This window comes from Schistocerca serialis, chromosome 3 (assembly GCF_023864345.2).
Source record: "Schistocerca serialis cubense isolate TAMUIC-IGC-003099 chromosome 3, iqSchSeri2.2, whole genome shotgun sequence".
In the NCBI taxonomy this organism is placed as follows: Eukaryota; Metazoa; Arthropoda; class Insecta; order Orthoptera; family Acrididae; genus Schistocerca; species Schistocerca serialis.
The window spans coordinates 780704580-780722636 of NC_064640.1; positions in this window are offsets into that span (position 1 = coordinate 780704580).

The following is an 18057-nucleotide window of genomic DNA, read 5'->3' on the forward strand; positions in this document are numbered from 1 at the left end:
TTTACCAACCAACTGAATATAACATTCAGTTAATGACTAACAAAAGTCATAATTATGTAATTGCTATTGCAGTCTGATATTGTGTGTCATGGTGAAAAACAGTGTTCTTTGGAGAATTTTCCTTGTTGTTTCCTTTTGAGCACTTTAGTGACATTATTGTCTCTGTTTTCTGGTTACTTATTTGTGTATAGTAGTGGTAACAATGAATGTGCATATGAGTGTGTGTTGGGAAAGTACAATGGTTGCATTTTGATCCTGTTTGCCCAGTGTTTTAGAGGGAGCAGTTGTAACACTTCATTTTCAAAATTTGAGATGAGGGGCTGTAACCATTGTCTTCTCTTTAAAATGCAGGAACTAAAATTTTCATATTAGTAGTAAATTGTCACTTGGAGAAACAAGTATGTGTAAAATGATGAATGCCTTCATCTAAAGGACTGTGATAAAAATGATATGGAAGCCAAACATGGATGATAAACAGTTTAGACGATAAGAGAATGGAGGGTTCTGGAATGTGATGCTGCAGAAGAATGCTGAAGATTAGAAGCATTGATTATGTAACTGATGAGGAGGTACTCATTAGAACTGGGGAGAGAAAAAATTTGTGTCACAAATTGACTAAAAGAAGAGACTGATTGATAGGACAAATTCTGAGACCTCAAGGGATCACCAATTTAGTATTGGAAGCAAGTGGGGGGGGGGGGGGGGGGGTAAACAATCATAGAGGATAGAGGGTAACCAAGACATGAACACAGTAAGCAGTTTCAGAAGAAAGTAGGTTGCAATAGTTATTTGGAGATGCCTGTGGAGCGGCATCAAACAAGTCTTCGTACAACAACAACATGGGCATTCAGTAAGTAATGCAACACATTTTTTTCTGAAATCAGGTTGTTCAGTTTTCCAATATACCATATTATTCCCCACTCTTTTGCCTACAAAAACCTATTTTTCAACAAAGTCTCCATTTAATTTGATGGCCATATACCACCTTACTGGGAGTGGCTGTACGCCCACATGGTACCCCTCTCTTGGTTAATGTCAGAGCCAGCATGTTCCTTCATAAATAACCTCCTCATCATGCACGTACTGCTTTCCACAGAGTGCATCTTTCGTTGGGCCAAACAGATGGAAGTCGGAAGGTGCGAGATCCGGACTGTGTGGTGGATATGGAAGGACAGTCCAATGAAGTTTTGTGAGCTCCTCTCAGGCACACTGACTTGTGTGAGGCCTTACGTTGTCATGGAGAAGGAGAGGCTCATTTGTATTTTTGTGACAATGAACACACTGAAGCCATTTTTTCAGTTTCCTGAGGTAGCAAACTACACTTTAGAATTGATCATTGCACCATGAGGGAGGACATAAAGCAGAATGATGCCTTCAGGCTGTCAGCATGACTTTACCAGATGAGGGTGTGGCTTTTAACTTTTCTTTGGAAGAGAGGTGGTGGGGCACCACTCCACAGATTGCCATTGTTTCTGGTTCGAAGTGATGAAAGTGTGTTTCAATACCTGTGATGATGTTCAACAAAAAACTGTCACTATTATCCTTGTAAAATGCAAGCACCTCCACACAGAAGGTCCTTTGTTGATCTTTATGGTCTTCTGTTAGGTGGCGAGAAACTCAACAGGCACACATCTTTGAGTATCCCAACTGGTGGATGTGTGTGTCAGCACTGCCAACAAAGACATCTAGTGGCGCAGCCAGATGTTTGATTGTTACCCATCAGTCACATCGAATGAGTACGTCCGCATGTTCCCATATTGCAGGAGTCACAGTTGTGCACAGCCAGCCAGCATGCAGGTTTGCACGATCTTGTTGTGATGATGACAGATGCCTTACCCAGTCAGGTCTCCATAGGCATTCTGCAAGCACCTGTGAATATCTGCCATGCTCTGAGTTTCCAGCACAAGAAACTCAATGATAGCTCTCTGTCTGGAATAACAGACACCCTTTTGAAGGCTACATATAACACAGCCACCTATCAGAACTTCATGAAACTATAGGGGCTGAAGTGGGAATATTCCACAATGTCCCACAGTAAATTTCAAATTTTTTTCAACTGAGAGTGGCGGAGGTAAAAATGTCTTGTGTTACTTATTGAACGCCCCTCATACTTTATTTCCAAACTTGAACTGGTCAATAAAACATGATTACTGTAAATTACTAGCACAGGTAGTCACTTCACCAAATCAGGCCTTGTTTCTACTTTCATCACAGTAAGGGTGACATTGATTGCTCATTTATTTGCGAATCAGAAGAGGATAGCTTCTTTTCAAACCTTGGTGCAAGGAAAAGTGCACCAATTTTGGCTTTTAGGTGTATGTATATCAACTTTTACAACAGTTTGGCACTAGGGGCATAACATGGGCATGCTCATAGTTTTTTTGCACTATGTTGCCACATCTTGCCAACTGTGGGTGGTGTTTGCATTTAGCTTGTGTAAGGTAACTTTTGGGATGGTTCCTCCGGGGCACACCACTTGAGATGGCAGCCAGAACCAAATGCTGCAGAGCTAGCCTATTTATAAATCTGAATGGCAAAAATATAAAGCTATCAGTGTCCTGTTGTCCAAGAAGCAGTTACTCAGTTGCGCAGCCCATTTCTGCTGGAATTCTGTTGAGAGCTGCAGCATTGTATGAGCAGCTTTCCACATGAGGTGAGCCCATTTCTTCTTTGCTGTCCTCATTGCATAGCACTCTCTTTCAATTCTTGTTAAGCCCTTACTAGTTTTTTTCTGTGGGTGATTAGCTGTTCAAAAGCAATGTTTTTTTCTGTAAAATGTGTGTGTATGTAGAGGGGGGGGAGGGTGGTATGGGTTTGTTTAAATCTAAAGCACCTTTTTCCCCTCAGCTGGTATGATCATTAACCTAGATAACATGGTTCTGTTGTGTTCCATTGTTCTATTCTGCTATCACTTCTGAAGACAATACTGATTTTTTTCCTAATATAAATTTTGGTGTTGAGTGTATGTGGAAGGAAGGAGATGTCACTTCCCTTGTACACCACAGTCAACATGAACACCTCTGTCATCAAATGTACAGAACATAAAGCACTTGTGCAAGGTGGTAAAGAAATCTAGATTGCTAGTGCAAGGAATAACACCATTACTTCTAGATTGCAGGATAACTTACAATTATTCTCATCCTGTATGGATTAATTTTATATGCGCAGCAACACTTCCAGAAATTAACCACCTATTCCTCTTTCTGCATTGCCACAATGTCTGAAGTTAAATCTGCAACTTGCCTGAGACTGCTCTTCATATTATGAAACAATTTCTTCTCTTTTGTTTCATGCTTTAATGCCATTAGTTACTTGTTAGAACAATATTTCTGTTAACAATATTTGAATGGAAAACAAGTATTAAAAGAAGTGATGAAGTTTGCCAGAATGGATTACATTTTACATTCAGATGGTTTGTATTGTATAATTCCAACCAAGTTATCATGAAAATATAGCAATAACGGTGTTTACTATCTCCAGAAAAACATTTACTTCTCATCACAGAACTAAGTATAACAACAAATCAGATATATTTCTCCAAAGAATAATCAGATAGTCTCTCTCTTATAACAGGGATCTTATTCCATGACATCCTCCCCACCCCAATCATTCTCTAAAAGTATGATCAGACGTCTGATTGTGTGAACTACTGGTACATGGAAGATTATTGCTCTTATCTTCACAACTCTCCTGGGTAGTGCTCTCTCTATTCTGGTCTTCCTTCATGTGTGTCATGGGAATGTGTCCTCATGCATCAGAATGACATCCCCAGGACAGAATTTGATGACCAATCCCCAGTGGACATTTAACTTCATGGAAGTGTCCCATCTCCAACACATATTCTTGCATCCAATGTTTCCAAAAGCTGTCAGAGAGATGCTGTCTCAGCAAGAATTCTTTTGCTAGGTTAATGCTCAACATTGGCTCTGGTCCCATTGGAACTGTTATGAGTTTCTCTCCAGTCAGAAAATGGGAAGGGGTCAATGCATTTACATTGTCTCCTTGTGTGACGGACATTGAGTTCACAGTGACTTCCATACTAATTGAGGTGGTGTTCAATTGTTCCTCACTGAACCTTGCAAATCCCAATATCTTCTACTGGCAATGCCTTATTGTGCCCACCATTATTTCCCCCCATCCCCTCTAACAAGCTGCTTGCAAGGTAATGAATTTCTGTGCAATACCATGATGGGCAAGTCTTTGTGGTAGTTAACACCTCTCATCGTTGTGCTAGTTCCATGTCTACAGCATGGAATGTTTTTGCATTGTCTTTGTAAATTGTGTGTGGTGGTTCATGTCTTCCACAGAATTCCTGGAGTGCCATGAGAAACTTATCTATTGGCAAGACTGTACAGAGTTCAAAAGTGCATTGCTCATGTGTTAGCACATGCAGAAAGAGTGATATGTGACTTGTGCACTTCTCTTTCCACTTTCATAAGTAGTGGTCCAGCAAAGTCTATCCCCATGACAGCAAATGGTTTAGCAGGTCTAACTAGTTCAGATGCCAATAGTGTTTCAAATTGTTGCCCTCATGGGATCTTCAGGATCTTACACATGAAGCAAGGGCCTAGTATTCCTTTGATTGCCTGAAGAGCTCTGAGGATGGAAAATCCATTTTGGAATTTGGACAGTACACAACAAACACCAAAATGATGAAGGTGGATGTGTGTCTCTTGAATAACCAGTTGTGTGAAATGGTAGGAACTGTGAAGGAGTACCAGATGAATTTGTTCCCTATCAGAGCTAGTGCACTGCATTTGACCTCCTAGGCATATCAGACCATCTTCCATGAAAAGATTGCGCCAAGTGACTTTTTACTCTCTTGGTAGTGGCAAGTTATTTTGCAGCGTGTGCAGTTCTCTGGCAAAGGATTCTCTTTGGACTATTTGTATTCAATACATTTGGGCAGCTGTAAGATGTCTCAAAGATTTCCCCTTCTCATGAATGTTGTGTAGAAAATGTCAAGTCCATGTTGCGATGTGAATGAGGCTCCAATATGGACTGAAATTAAATAGGTTCATGAGGCTGGTCAGTATTGTAGATATTGCCTCAACTTGACTGTGGTGGTTCTTCAGCCTTTCCTCAGGAGGTAGATGATCCACTGCCAGAGTATTAGTTGGCCAACACTGAGGAGGGCATGCAAGTCAAGTTAGTCCATGCCAACAAATTTCCTGGGTATGTATTTGGCTGCTAAGGAGTTCTTGAGAAAGGTGATCAACTGGGTTGTCTTGTCTGTCACACAATTACAAATGAAGCTCTTCTATCTTTTTGGATCACAGCAAATCCAACTTAGTGTGACTGTAGCATCTGTCCACCATATCACATGAGCAATTTTAATTTCTGTTGTGTGGGACAAGTAACATAGTACTTGGGTTCCTACTACAGCTACTAAAAGTTCAAACTGTGGCAAAGTCACCTTCTTAACTGGGACAATTCAGTTCTTGCTACAGACTGAACAAGTTAAGACATTATTCTCTAACACTGGATAAACATACAGAGCTGCTTTATATACATTTTCAGATGCATCGCAGATTATGTGCACCTCAGTATCTCTTCCATGCACTGTGGCTAGGCATCTGGCGACACAGTGACACTGCTGGTAAGCTACATATCCAGGGCATGACTTCATCCAAGCCAATTCCCCTGCACTATATGATCTAGAATAACAATTTTCCAGCAAGACAGACAAGAGAGGACAGTCCATGTGGATCATAGAACCTAGCCAAAAACTGCAAGAGCTGTTGTTTGGTGGCTGGCTCCTCTGATGACTTCCTGGTGGTTTCATTGGAATTGATACAGAAGCAATCCACAGTGTTCCAGTGTACACCTAATATTTGAGTGTGTGGGTGGGGTTCTCATCCTTCAGAGTTTGAAACAGTTTAAGTTGTACAGAGTTGGTAGCCCATTCAATAAGGGAAGGCTGATCAATTTCATTAGGGCTACTAGTTCATAATAAATGGTGATTGCAAAGTCTTCCATGTATGTATTCATGTTTATAAGAGGTGTCACAGTGGAAAATCATTTCATACCATTGTCAGTACGTCCTCTTAGACTTGCAGAGAGTAAAAATGGGCTGCATGTCAGGCCAAATGGGAGCCTGGTGCAGCAGTATTGTATTCATCTACATCTACGTTTATACTTTGCAAGCCACCCAACGGTGTGTGGTGGAGGGCACTTTACGTGCCACTGTCATTACCTCCCTTTCCTGTTCCACTCATGTATGGTTTGCGAGAAGAACAACTGCCGGAAAGCCTCCGTGCACACTCGAATCTCTCTAATTTTACATTTGTGATCTCCTAGGGAGGTATAAGTAGGGGGAAGCAATATATTCGATACCTCATCCAGAAACACACCCTCTCGAAACCTGGACAGCAAGCTACACCACAATGCAGAGCACCTCTCTTGAAGAGTCTGCCACTTGAGTTTGCTAAACATCTCCGTAACACTATCACGCTTACTAAATAACCCTGTGATGAAACGTGCCACTCTTCTTTGGATCTTCTCTATCTCCTCTGTCATCCCGACCTGGTACGGATACCACTCTGATGAGCAATACTCAAGTATAGGCTGTAAAAGTGTTTTGTAAGCCGCCTCCTTTGTTGATGGACTATATTTTCTAAGGACTCTCCCAATGAATCTCAACCTGGCACCTGCCTTACCAACAATTAATTTTGTATGATAATTTCACTTCAAATCGTTCCATATGCATACTCCCAGATATTTTACAGAAGTAACTGCTACCAGTGTTTGTTCCGCTATCATATAATCATACAATAAAGGATCCTTCTTTCTATGTATTCGCAATACATTACATTTGTCTATGTTAAGGGTCAGTTGCCACTCCCTGCACCAAGTGCCTATTCGCTGCAGATCTTCCTGCATTTCGCTGCAATTTTCTAATGCTGTAACTTCTCTGTATACTACAGCATCATCCATAAAAAGCCACATGGAACTTCTGATGCTATCTACTAGGTCATTTACATATACTGTGAAAAGCAATGGTCCCATAACACTCCCCTGTGGTATGCCAGAGGCTACTTTAACATCTGTAGGCGTCTCTCCATTGAGAACAACATGTTGTGTTCTGTTTGCTAAAAACTCTTCAACCCAGCCACACAGCTGGTCTGATATTCCATAGGCTTTTACTTTGTTTATCAGGCGACAGTGCGGAACTGTATCAAACGCCTTCCAGAAGTCAAGGAAAATGGCATCTACCTGGGAGCCTGTATCTAATATTTTCTGGGTCTCATCAACAAACAAAGCGAGTTGGGTCTCACACAATCGCTGTTTCCAGAATCCATGTTGATTCCTACAGAGTAGATTCTGGGTTTCCAGAAATGACATGATACGTGAGCAAAAAACATGTTCTAAAATTCTACAACAGATATATGCCAGAGATATAAGCCTATAGTTTTGTGCATCTGCTCGACAACCCTTCTTGAAAACTGGGACTACCTGTGCTGTTTTCCAATCATTTGGAACCTTCCATTCCTCTAGAGACCTGCGGTACATGGATGTTAGAAAGGGAGCAAGTTCTTTCCCATACTCTGTGTAGAATCGAATTGGTATCCCGTCAGGTCCAGTGGACTTTCCTCTGTTGAGTGATTTCAGTTGCTTTTCTATTCCTTCGACACTTATTTCGATGTCAGCCATTTTTTCGCTCGTGCGAGGATTTTGAGAAGGAACTGCAGTGCGGTCTTCCTCTGTGAAACCGCTTTGGAAAAAGGTGTTTAGTATTTCAGCTTTACGCGTGTCATCCTCTGTTTCAATGCCATCATCATCCCAGAATGTCTGGATATGCTGTTTCGATCCACTTACTGATTTAACGTAAGACCAGAACTTTCTAGGATTTTCTGTCAAGTTGATTCTATATTTTACTTTCGAATTCACTGAACACTTCACGCATAGCCCTTCTTATGCTAACTTTGACATTGTTTAGCTTCTGTTTGTCTGAGAGGCTTTGGCTGCATTTAAACTTGCAGTGAAGCTCTCTTTGCTTTCGCAGTAGTTTCCTAACTTTGTTGTTGAACCACAGTGGGTTTTTCACGTCCCTCACAGTTTTACTCGGCACGTACCTGTCTAAAACACATTTTACGATTGCCTTGAACTTTTTCCATAAACACTCAACATTGTCAGTGTCGGAACAGAAATTTTCATTCTGATCTGTTAGGTAGTCTGAAATCTGCCTCCTATTACTCTTGCTAAACAGATAAACCTTCCTCCCTTTTTTTATATTCCTATTTACTTCCATATTCAGGGATGCTACAAAGGCCTTATGATCGCTGATTCCCTGTTCTGCGCTTACAGAGTCGAAAAGTTCTGGTCTGTTTGTTATCAGTAGGCCAAGATGTTATCTCCATGAGTCGGTTCTCTGTTTAATTGCTCGAGGTAATTTTCAGATAGTGCACTCAGTATAATGTCACTCGATGCTCTGTCCCTACCACCCGTCCTAAACATCTGAGTGTCCCAGTCTATATCTGGTAAATTAAAATCTTCACCTAATACTATAACATGCTGAGGAAATTTATGTGAAATGTATTCCAGATTTTCTCTCAGTTGTTCTGCCACTAATGCTGCTGAGTTGGGAGGTCGTTAAAAGGAGCCAATTATTAATGTAGCTCGGTTGTTGAGTATAACCTCCACCCATAATAATTCACAGGAAGTATCCACTTCTATTTCACTACTGGATAAACTACTACTAACAGCGACAAACATGCCACCACCGGTTGCATGCAATCTATCCTTTCTAACCACTGTCTGTGCCTTTGTAAAAATTTCGCAGAATCTATCTCTGGCTTCAGCCAGCTTTCTGTACCTATAACAATTTCAGCTTCGGTGCTTTCTATCAGCGACTGAAGTTCCGGTACTTTACCAACACAGCTTTGACAGTTTACAATTACAATACCGATTGCTGCTTGGTGCCCGCATGTCCTGACTTTGCCCTGCACCCTTTGAGGCTGTTGCCCTTTCTGTATTTGCCCAAGGCCATCCAACCTAAAAGACCACTCAGTCCACGCCACACAGCCCCTGCTACCCATGTAGCCGACTGCTGGGTGTAGTGGGCTCCTGACCTATCCAGCGGAACCCGAAACACTACCACCCTATGGCGCATGTCATCCATCTTTTGAAGATCTCCCATTTTGTTGCAGTTAGTCCTGAGCCAGAAGAATGTGTTCAAGTCTTTTTTTCTTCTTTGTTCAGTAGTAGTACAAGTTCCACCTATGTAATATCTATGACAATATCAGTGGAATGTTGTCTGAATCACAGCAAAATATCGGAGATCTCAGGTAACAGATTTGGTCCTGCCTGTACTACGTCATTTTTGTGAGATGATGCATCAGAGACTATCCTTCACTTAGTCTTCCCTCATTTCTCTTTCCTCGCTGCATGATGAGAAAGATAAAATAGTGGCTTCTCTGACAGTTGAGCGCATAACCTCTACTTCCCCCTTAATAATATAGTCTAGTATTAAGTCACAGTACATTTGCTTAAGGGCTTCTTGACAGTGAACTATTGTCATCATGTGGTTGGCTACATTTCTCTGCATGATTACTCGGAAGAGTTATCATTTCTTTTGGCAAGTGAAACCACTGCTCATTGGTCTTTTATACTGAAGGATGCTCTAAACTCCTCAAGAATTCTCAAGACCTCGTTGTTCACAGATTGATCTTGATTGTTAGCAATCCCTAAAATCTTGAAATCCCAAAAGTGTCTGAAGTTGTTATTCAGGGGAAGGGAAGAGCAGTCAAAATGAACAAAATTCACCACCGCTGTATGCACACAGGCTCCTGATTTGTTCACACTAAGTATCCAGCCAAGCAGTGAAGGAACTAACACCAAAGATTCAGATATGCATACAGGCAGACCATCCTTCACTACGTCCCCCCCCCCCCCCCCCCCCAAAAAAAAAAAAGTCATCTTCGATGAGAATCTCCATGGGAATATTTTTCTTTGAGTCACTTTTTGGTGTGCTAGCATAATGTCATGGATGTATGATAAACTCTTTAGATGATGTGAAACAGGTGGCTGATGTGAAATCATAAGAAGACCGTCAGATGCAATGAGTGGCACCAGCAAATTCTTCCAAAGCTCCTTCATATTAAACCGAACACGTTTGGAGTGGCTCTAGGGTGAAGGCTTTGATTCAAATTAATAAACAGTTAATTCTTGTCAATCTACAGTTTTCAGTTTCAAATTTTCAGTCAGTAATTTTGCAATGAAGGTGGGCTGACTTCCTGCATCCAGCACACATCGACTTGTCCTACTTAGTCCCTTAGGTCCTCAGATGCTCATTGCACTGTCTGAAGGTACGTGTATCTGTGGGAGCAACAGCTATTTTTCTCTTGGAAGTAATGCTTTTGTGAGCCACAGCAGTATTAGTATCCCTTCCTTCATCAGAAATGGACTTATCATGCAGGTTTCTACAATTAGCTCAGTGGGCCTTTCCCTTCCTCCTGCAATCTGAGACTGTGTGCCTATGGTGGAGACAAAGAAAGCATCTGTTCGCTCATTTCATTTTATCTATTCAATCACTGACTCATATGATCTTCTTACTGTCTTGAGCCCCAATGGCTCACAAGATCTACATAGAGCATTTAATGGTTCTTGTACTCTAGTACCTTTCAGGGTTGGTCTTTTAGATTTTGTGTGCATGTGGAGTGCAATGGGAGTGGCGTTAGTGGTGGTGGAAAGATCACCATGTTTCTTCCGCATGTTAAAGTGCCTCATCCACTTCCTCACTCAGGAATTTCATCAGCTGCAAAATGGTCTCCTCAGATTGCCCCATACACTCAGTGTGAATTATCCAGTGAGGTCATATGTCATCCGAAAAAGCATGAAGAATTTTCTGTGTGTTGACTCATCTGTATCTATTCACATCTTGCCCAAGAGCCCAGAGAGCTTGAATAAATCACTGGCACTCAATAAATGTTGAACTGAGTTCCTCTGGAATGGCCAGCTGAATAGGTTTTATGACTTCCATGTAATGTGGATGGGCCTCAGCTATCCAATCCTTGTTGCCATAATGAGATTGGAGGATCCTCTTTGTTTCTGCATACGTCTCGGCCATCACTGCAACACCTTCTACCACAAAGAAATATACATTTATTGGCAGTAGCTGTCCTTGTCAATGGACTGATCAAACTGCTCCCAGAACGGTGCTCATGTCTTCAGATCACCTGAAAAGGGCTCAAACTCAATCATTGGAAGTCTTGCTGAAGTTGAAGGAACATTCGTTTTTATGTGCTGTATCATAGGGGATATCAGAAATTTTTAAATTTGCTACAGATTTTGTATACTGATCCTTTACTTTGTGTGCCTTTCAAGAAATAGTGTGTTTCACAGTGCCTATATAACCATTGGATTTGCGAACATCTGCCTCATATCTGTCATCATCTAATAGGTCATGGAACCCCCTCATCTAGTTTGGTGAGCCAGTCTGAAACACCTTGTAGTCTCTCTTCATAGCATTTATAATCCATGAGTTTCACAGTGTTTGACAACCTTTCAGCTTCCACAACAAAGTGCATAACGTTCACTCTTTCTTTCATGCATTCCTCTTTGTGTCATGTAATTGCAATTTCGAATTGTTGTCCACCATGTTCAGTCCTTCATGTTATTTGGAAATGTATGGCAGTGACAGCTGACAGTCAGCTGTGCCCGAGTCAACATTATCTAAGGTATGCTAGTCTGAATAGTACAATGTACAGTCTTCCAGTTGCAGCATTAGTTAGTATTGTAAACAGCCACCAAGTGGCAGCACTAGTCATATATGCATTCACATGTACATCTGTATGACATCCCTTCCTGAAGACAGGTATAATAGGGATCTTTTTCACTCATTTGGAATGCAATGCCTTGTTGTTGAAGTAAACTATCATAAACTGCTGCTAGAGGGTAAGCAATTATTTTTTCACCTAATCTACTGTATATCTTACATTGTAAGTAACTTATCAGGAGTAGCTGGCATTGCTTTGTACAGTGATTTTAATTGGTATTACAGCCTGTTGTCTTTTAGCCCAATTTCTATCATTTTGGAACTCCTAAAACAATAATATATTCATTAGTGATACAATTTCCAAATAACAAATTCAGTATTTCAGCCATCACTGTCTCACACTCTTTTCAGTGCCAGTATGGTTACTAAGCATCTATATAGATGTCTTTGATCTCATTATTAACATTACACAAGATTTTTGTAAGGCCAGTAGCTAATATTCACTGAATGTCTCTCACATTACATCCTGAGTTTTATTTTGGCTTTATACAGTTGCATCCTATGCTGTCAATAGCTGATAGCAGAGCTTCCACTGTATCTCAGATGAGACCTGTGGGAAACATACTGATGTGAGTGCACTCTGTACTTTACTATATGTGCCAGCTATTTCCCTAAAAGGTTCCTTATCTGCCTAACATTTGAGCTCCAAATGATCTTCAAATGCTGGTCTCAAACTTTCAGGGAGATTTGCCCCATACTCACTGGAAGAAATGGTTTCTGTTGTCTCAGATGATTTGCACTTTGCATTTTTTGCTAAAGCATTGGGGCACAACTCTGCACACATGTGGCCAGTACCCACACCTGACCATCCTCCATAAGCAGGCATATTTTACTATGCATAACTGTATAACAACATGAGTAAGCAACTGAAGACTAATTGAAGACTACAGCAAGTACTTTGTTCTATTTTTATAAACTACGAGATTGTAATGCTCCTGATTGCCCAAGGTTACACCACCATAATTATGAACTACAACAAGTGAAATTAAGTCAGCAAAAATGTGCCCTTGTGTCTCTCAGCACTGATAAAATTAATGAATAAACTTTTCAATGAAAGAGAAAATGCAAGCTACTTGGTAAGTAGTAGCCATTGCAATAGATACACAATGCAGAAAAATGTATTGAGACACATTGAGAAAAACAGTACCCATTTCAACAACAAATTGCAAAATCATCTTGAAATGTTTGGAGGGTTGCATGTCTATGCACTCAGGGTTAAAGACAATGGCTGATGTATTGCTGTAACTGAAATAAATCAGTCTGAAGCAAAATGTATCCCTGCCATTCATCAAAACATAATGTTAACTTATATACTATGATGTATCAGTGTGTTCTGTCTCTTTCTCCATCCAATACAAAGCACTTACAATGTACTTCTTGTGAATTGCATTGTACAGGGTGTAACTAAATTCCCTCCAAAAACTTTGTGTGTGGGGGGGGGGGGGGCAGGGTGGGGAGGGGGGAGGGGGGGGGGGAAGAGAGAGAGAGAGAGAGAGAGAGAGAGAGAGAGAGAGAGAGAGAGAGAACAAATATGGACATAAAATGCATATTTTACAAGCTATGAGCACTTGTCCACCTTTGATAATGTGGAAAATGTATCTTCTATAGCAAGCTCATTTGGTTCATATATTACTTCATGTGTGGAAATAACCACTGTGGGGGCAAGAATCGCCTACCTCTTGAAGGTAGTCTTTACAATACTTTTTCTCACTCACACCTTCCGCAAAATGATGAAAGAAAAACAGTTAATTGCTTACTACATTTTCATTATTCATGTTGCAGCAGGCATAACCTTTTAATTTATTGTAACTTCATTTGTAACAAATTATGCAGGCAGTATCCACATACACCACTGGATCTACCCAAAAATTATATCACTGCACGACACAGAGTTCATGATGTATGACCTTACAAACATTGAGTGGCTTGAAAATGAAACTGCAAGATGAAATTCACTTGAGATACAGGTGAAATATGTGTCACATGCACATGTGGGCACAGCCATAGGTAAAAAGATCCTGCAAACCCGTGGATATATTTCAGCCAAACTTCATTCACATATTACTTATCACCTGCAAAGAAATCCTGTGGGTGTAAGAACTAGCAACCTTCTATTGCGGTGAGTGTATAATATGACCGGGGAGGTGGGGGGGGGGGGGGGGGAGAGCAGAAGATGGACAGACAGAGAGGAGGAAGGAGGAGCTGCACATAGGGGGGACGGGAGAGGTGCAGAGAGGAGGGAGAGGAATATGTACAGAGAGGGTGGAGTAGGATATGGGCAAAAGGAGAAAGAGCAGATGGACAGAGGAGAGAGGAGGAGATGGAAAGTGAGAGGGGATGGACTAATGAAAGATTGGAATAAAAACTGTACCCAGGCAACACTGGGTACTCGGCTAGTTTTCTCAATAAAGAGAAAGCACAAACATTAACACATCAGTACAATGATGGACAGAATGACTGTAACGGTTGGGCGTAAATCAAAGTGGCAAACAGAGAGATCGAAATAGCTGACATGTATGTCAAAATCATTCATCAGGGCAAACTGGGGATCATCATCAAGAATTACGTGAGTCTTCTAGACATATTCCAACCAGCAACCTTCCACTCTCCATTCGCCCTTAATCCTGACAACCACTTTAACTCCTCCTCTCTGTTGCTAACACTCACACCATCATTACAGTTTTTATGCATATCAGAAAAGCACACATTCCCCTCCCCTCACTCACTTACTCACTCACTCACTCACGCACTCACTCTCTCTCCCAATTCCCTGAAGTTTCTGGGAGTTTGGAAATCCACAGCATTACTGATTAGCTAATACTTGGTTACTGATTAGCTAATAACAAACAAATAAACAAATGATTAAAGTCAGTACATGCAAAATAACAAACTAAAAAGGAAAATCTAGTGTCAATCCAAACATTCACTGGCATTGTCTTGAACAAGGTTTTGTCAGATTACAGTTCAAAACTGTACTTACATCCCTCTAGTAACTGATTTGTGTGAAGTTGTTTGACTTGCTTTGCACATGAATCCATATCATAGTTTTTAATTGCTTAAGCAAGTAATTCATAAAAAAAATTATAGGTACTGATTTTGCACTGGGAACTTTCATGAAAGGCACACGGAAGTTCTGATGGAAAAACAGTTCTTGGAAAGGTATCTGATATGTCACAGCAGAGTAACCAAGAATCTGATTATAATAAACACAATAATCAAATATGTTTATTGAAGTTCATTTAAGTATATGCCTCTTATGTCAGGAAACTGATGATGGGTTATCTTAAACAAAATATGAACCATTGTGAGATTTCTAAAAGCTGTTGGTAATAATAAGTACCAGAGCCCCGAAGTAACATTCGACTGTTTGTTAAAATAAATATGTGACGTAACAGCCAAGTTGACAGGTACTTAAAATAAAACAAAACACGTAATTAAAATCAGTCATTTAATTATATCATATGTAGACTTTGTATCTCACAATAGCTGTAGATAAAACATTAGTTATGGAAGTCAACCATTATAAAACTAAACCAAAATAAATATACTAATTACAATAATCAACAGTAAGTTAATTCCATGTTGCATAATTTCTTGTTTGAACACTTTTAATTAAATGTGTTATCTTTTCATTGTTTGGTCCTTTATTGACAGGTGTTAAATTCAATTACAATAAAACTTTACGTTTCCATGTCTTTTTATGTTTTGGGTTTCTTGTCTTTAAACTAAATATGTACACTATTTCAAATAAAATGTCATCATTATGCAGGAAGGCACAGAGATGCTAACAAAATAAATTATAAATGTTGATTGTAGTACTTACATACACTTACAGAAGTCTTCTACAGAACAATACATAAGGCAACATAGTCTCAAAGTTACTACTCACAATTATTTCAGTTTTTACAAATATGAGGACAGGTATGAAAAAGAAAATGAGGATTCCATGTCACTAATTTTATATAATGCCACTCAATAGTAGTTTCCTTTTTCATTTCTCTGTTTCAAGAGAAGCTATCATATAAACTTCTCCCTCAATTGATATTTTTATGTCGCTTACTTTCTGTGGAAGCCCGTATCATCTGATCACACAGCTTGAAACTTGTGTCACAAATAAGTATGCCTATTAATATGATGATAATCATTACCATAACAGTGATTACAGACAAAAATACCATCTTTATCTCTTCATATCAAATCTTTTACAGTGATAATAAAAAAGTGATAAATTTTAAATACATTTTTGAAACAACAAATCCTTCTCTGTGATCACAAATGCACTTTGCATAAACACACTGACATACAAACTCAATTTCTAAAGCTAAGTAAGAGTCCACTATTAATAAAGACTTCAAAAGGGCAAACTCATCTACAATGGAGTCTGCAACAGACATACATATGTTCTTTTTTGTTTACATATTCTTGGTTATAAGGTACTAAAAGGTCTACTTTTTTGTGTATAAATGTCCCATGCACACATTCATGCTCAGGAACATGCATACACAAAGACAATCACAAACAATTACACATCAAATGAATTGTGTATTTGTACATTTGCATACCTGAAAATGTAATCATTAATTATGAGAAGTGACAACCTTGTAATTTCCCCTTTCCAGATATACAGAAACATTTACTTCAAAAATACTCTACCTTCAGGTAAGATTGATTGAGTTTTTCAGTGTTGACCTTCACCTTTCCTGACATATTGTTAGTCACACATTTCTATATCACAGTTTAAAACTTCTGTCCTGAAGATAAAACACAAGACAAAGACTAGTTCAGATTTATTGTCTTCAATAGTATGACTTATTTTCACTACTGTATTCCAAGTTACATAAAATATAGGCACACACTTCAGTTATCAAATTCCATGACGATCAATCTGGATTTGTTCTTTTTATATAAATGGACTACAGATATGTAAATTTTGATCACTGCATTATTACCAACTTCCCAAAATTCAATCAGTTTATCAAGTTATTTGTTATGATTGTACAACATTAAGTCATTGATTGAAAATGGAAGTTTCTAAATAGAGACTATAGAGGTATTTATGGGATACAAGTTTACTAATGTAAGTAGAGGTTTCATGAACTCATCCACATTTTTCTGTATAAACCAATGGTAAATAAATTTCCATACACAGTGATGAAGAAAAAACATAGCTACAAACATGCCAACATGCTTTAATAATTTCGCATATGTATCATTACCAACAATTCAGTAAACAAATAATGTTAATGACTGATACATTGATGAATGAAGAAATGAAGCCAAATGTTCTTAACTGACAAATGGAGGAAGTGATGTGAAAAAGACAAGACAAACACATAATGACACTGCATAGTGATGTTGTTCAAATAAAGAGATGGTTGATTAGATCTAAAATGTTATATGGAATGAGCTTTTTGACAACTTGCCTCGCATTTCACAATTGCGTCTGTATTCATGAGGTTTAAAATGGCAAGGTCAGCAACAAAATGTTTTATATGTTGTGTTAGTCTAACTTAAGTGATTGCATTGTGAATAAAATTTGTATTAAGATTTTTTTTAAAAACTCACATTCGTCATCATTGTCTAGAGCTCAACTATTCAAAGATTACATTACTGTGCGACACAGCCGAAGTAACTGATTTTGTCTCCACAAATTAGTTCAGGATAACTATTTAGAATAACAAAAACACAACAAAAAATGGAAAATACACATCCTTTGTTTATCAAATAAAATAAGCTCTTCTATTCATTAATAAATTTTACCAAAACAGATTATTGTGATACAATCTATTACCATAAGGTTATCACAATTATGACCAAATGATCCAAAGATCTGTGTGAAAGTGCCATATCAGAAAATAAAATTTGCAATAGGGCCCACTGATGTTCTCTAAGAGACAGAGACAAGAAAGAAAAACAAATTTTATGAAAAGTGTAGTGACAGAGAGATAACTGATCATGTCCTGGGAAATTATTAAAATAACCAAGACTTCATGACTAAATGTCCCAGACTATTTAAATTTGTACAATTTTGAAACTAGATCACTAACATCATAACTACACTGCTGATATTCCTTAAAAACTGTAATACTTGCTGTCATTGTATTAAACGTATCTCTAAAGCATAATGAATGATAGGGTTATTATATTCATACAATGACTAGAAATTTAATAATGGCAATACAACAAATGTGTCATAAAACAGAACTGAAGGTTCTCATTAATACTACCACTATAACAGCTATTGTTGTAGCTGCTGCTGTTACTGCTGCTGCGTGTCAGCT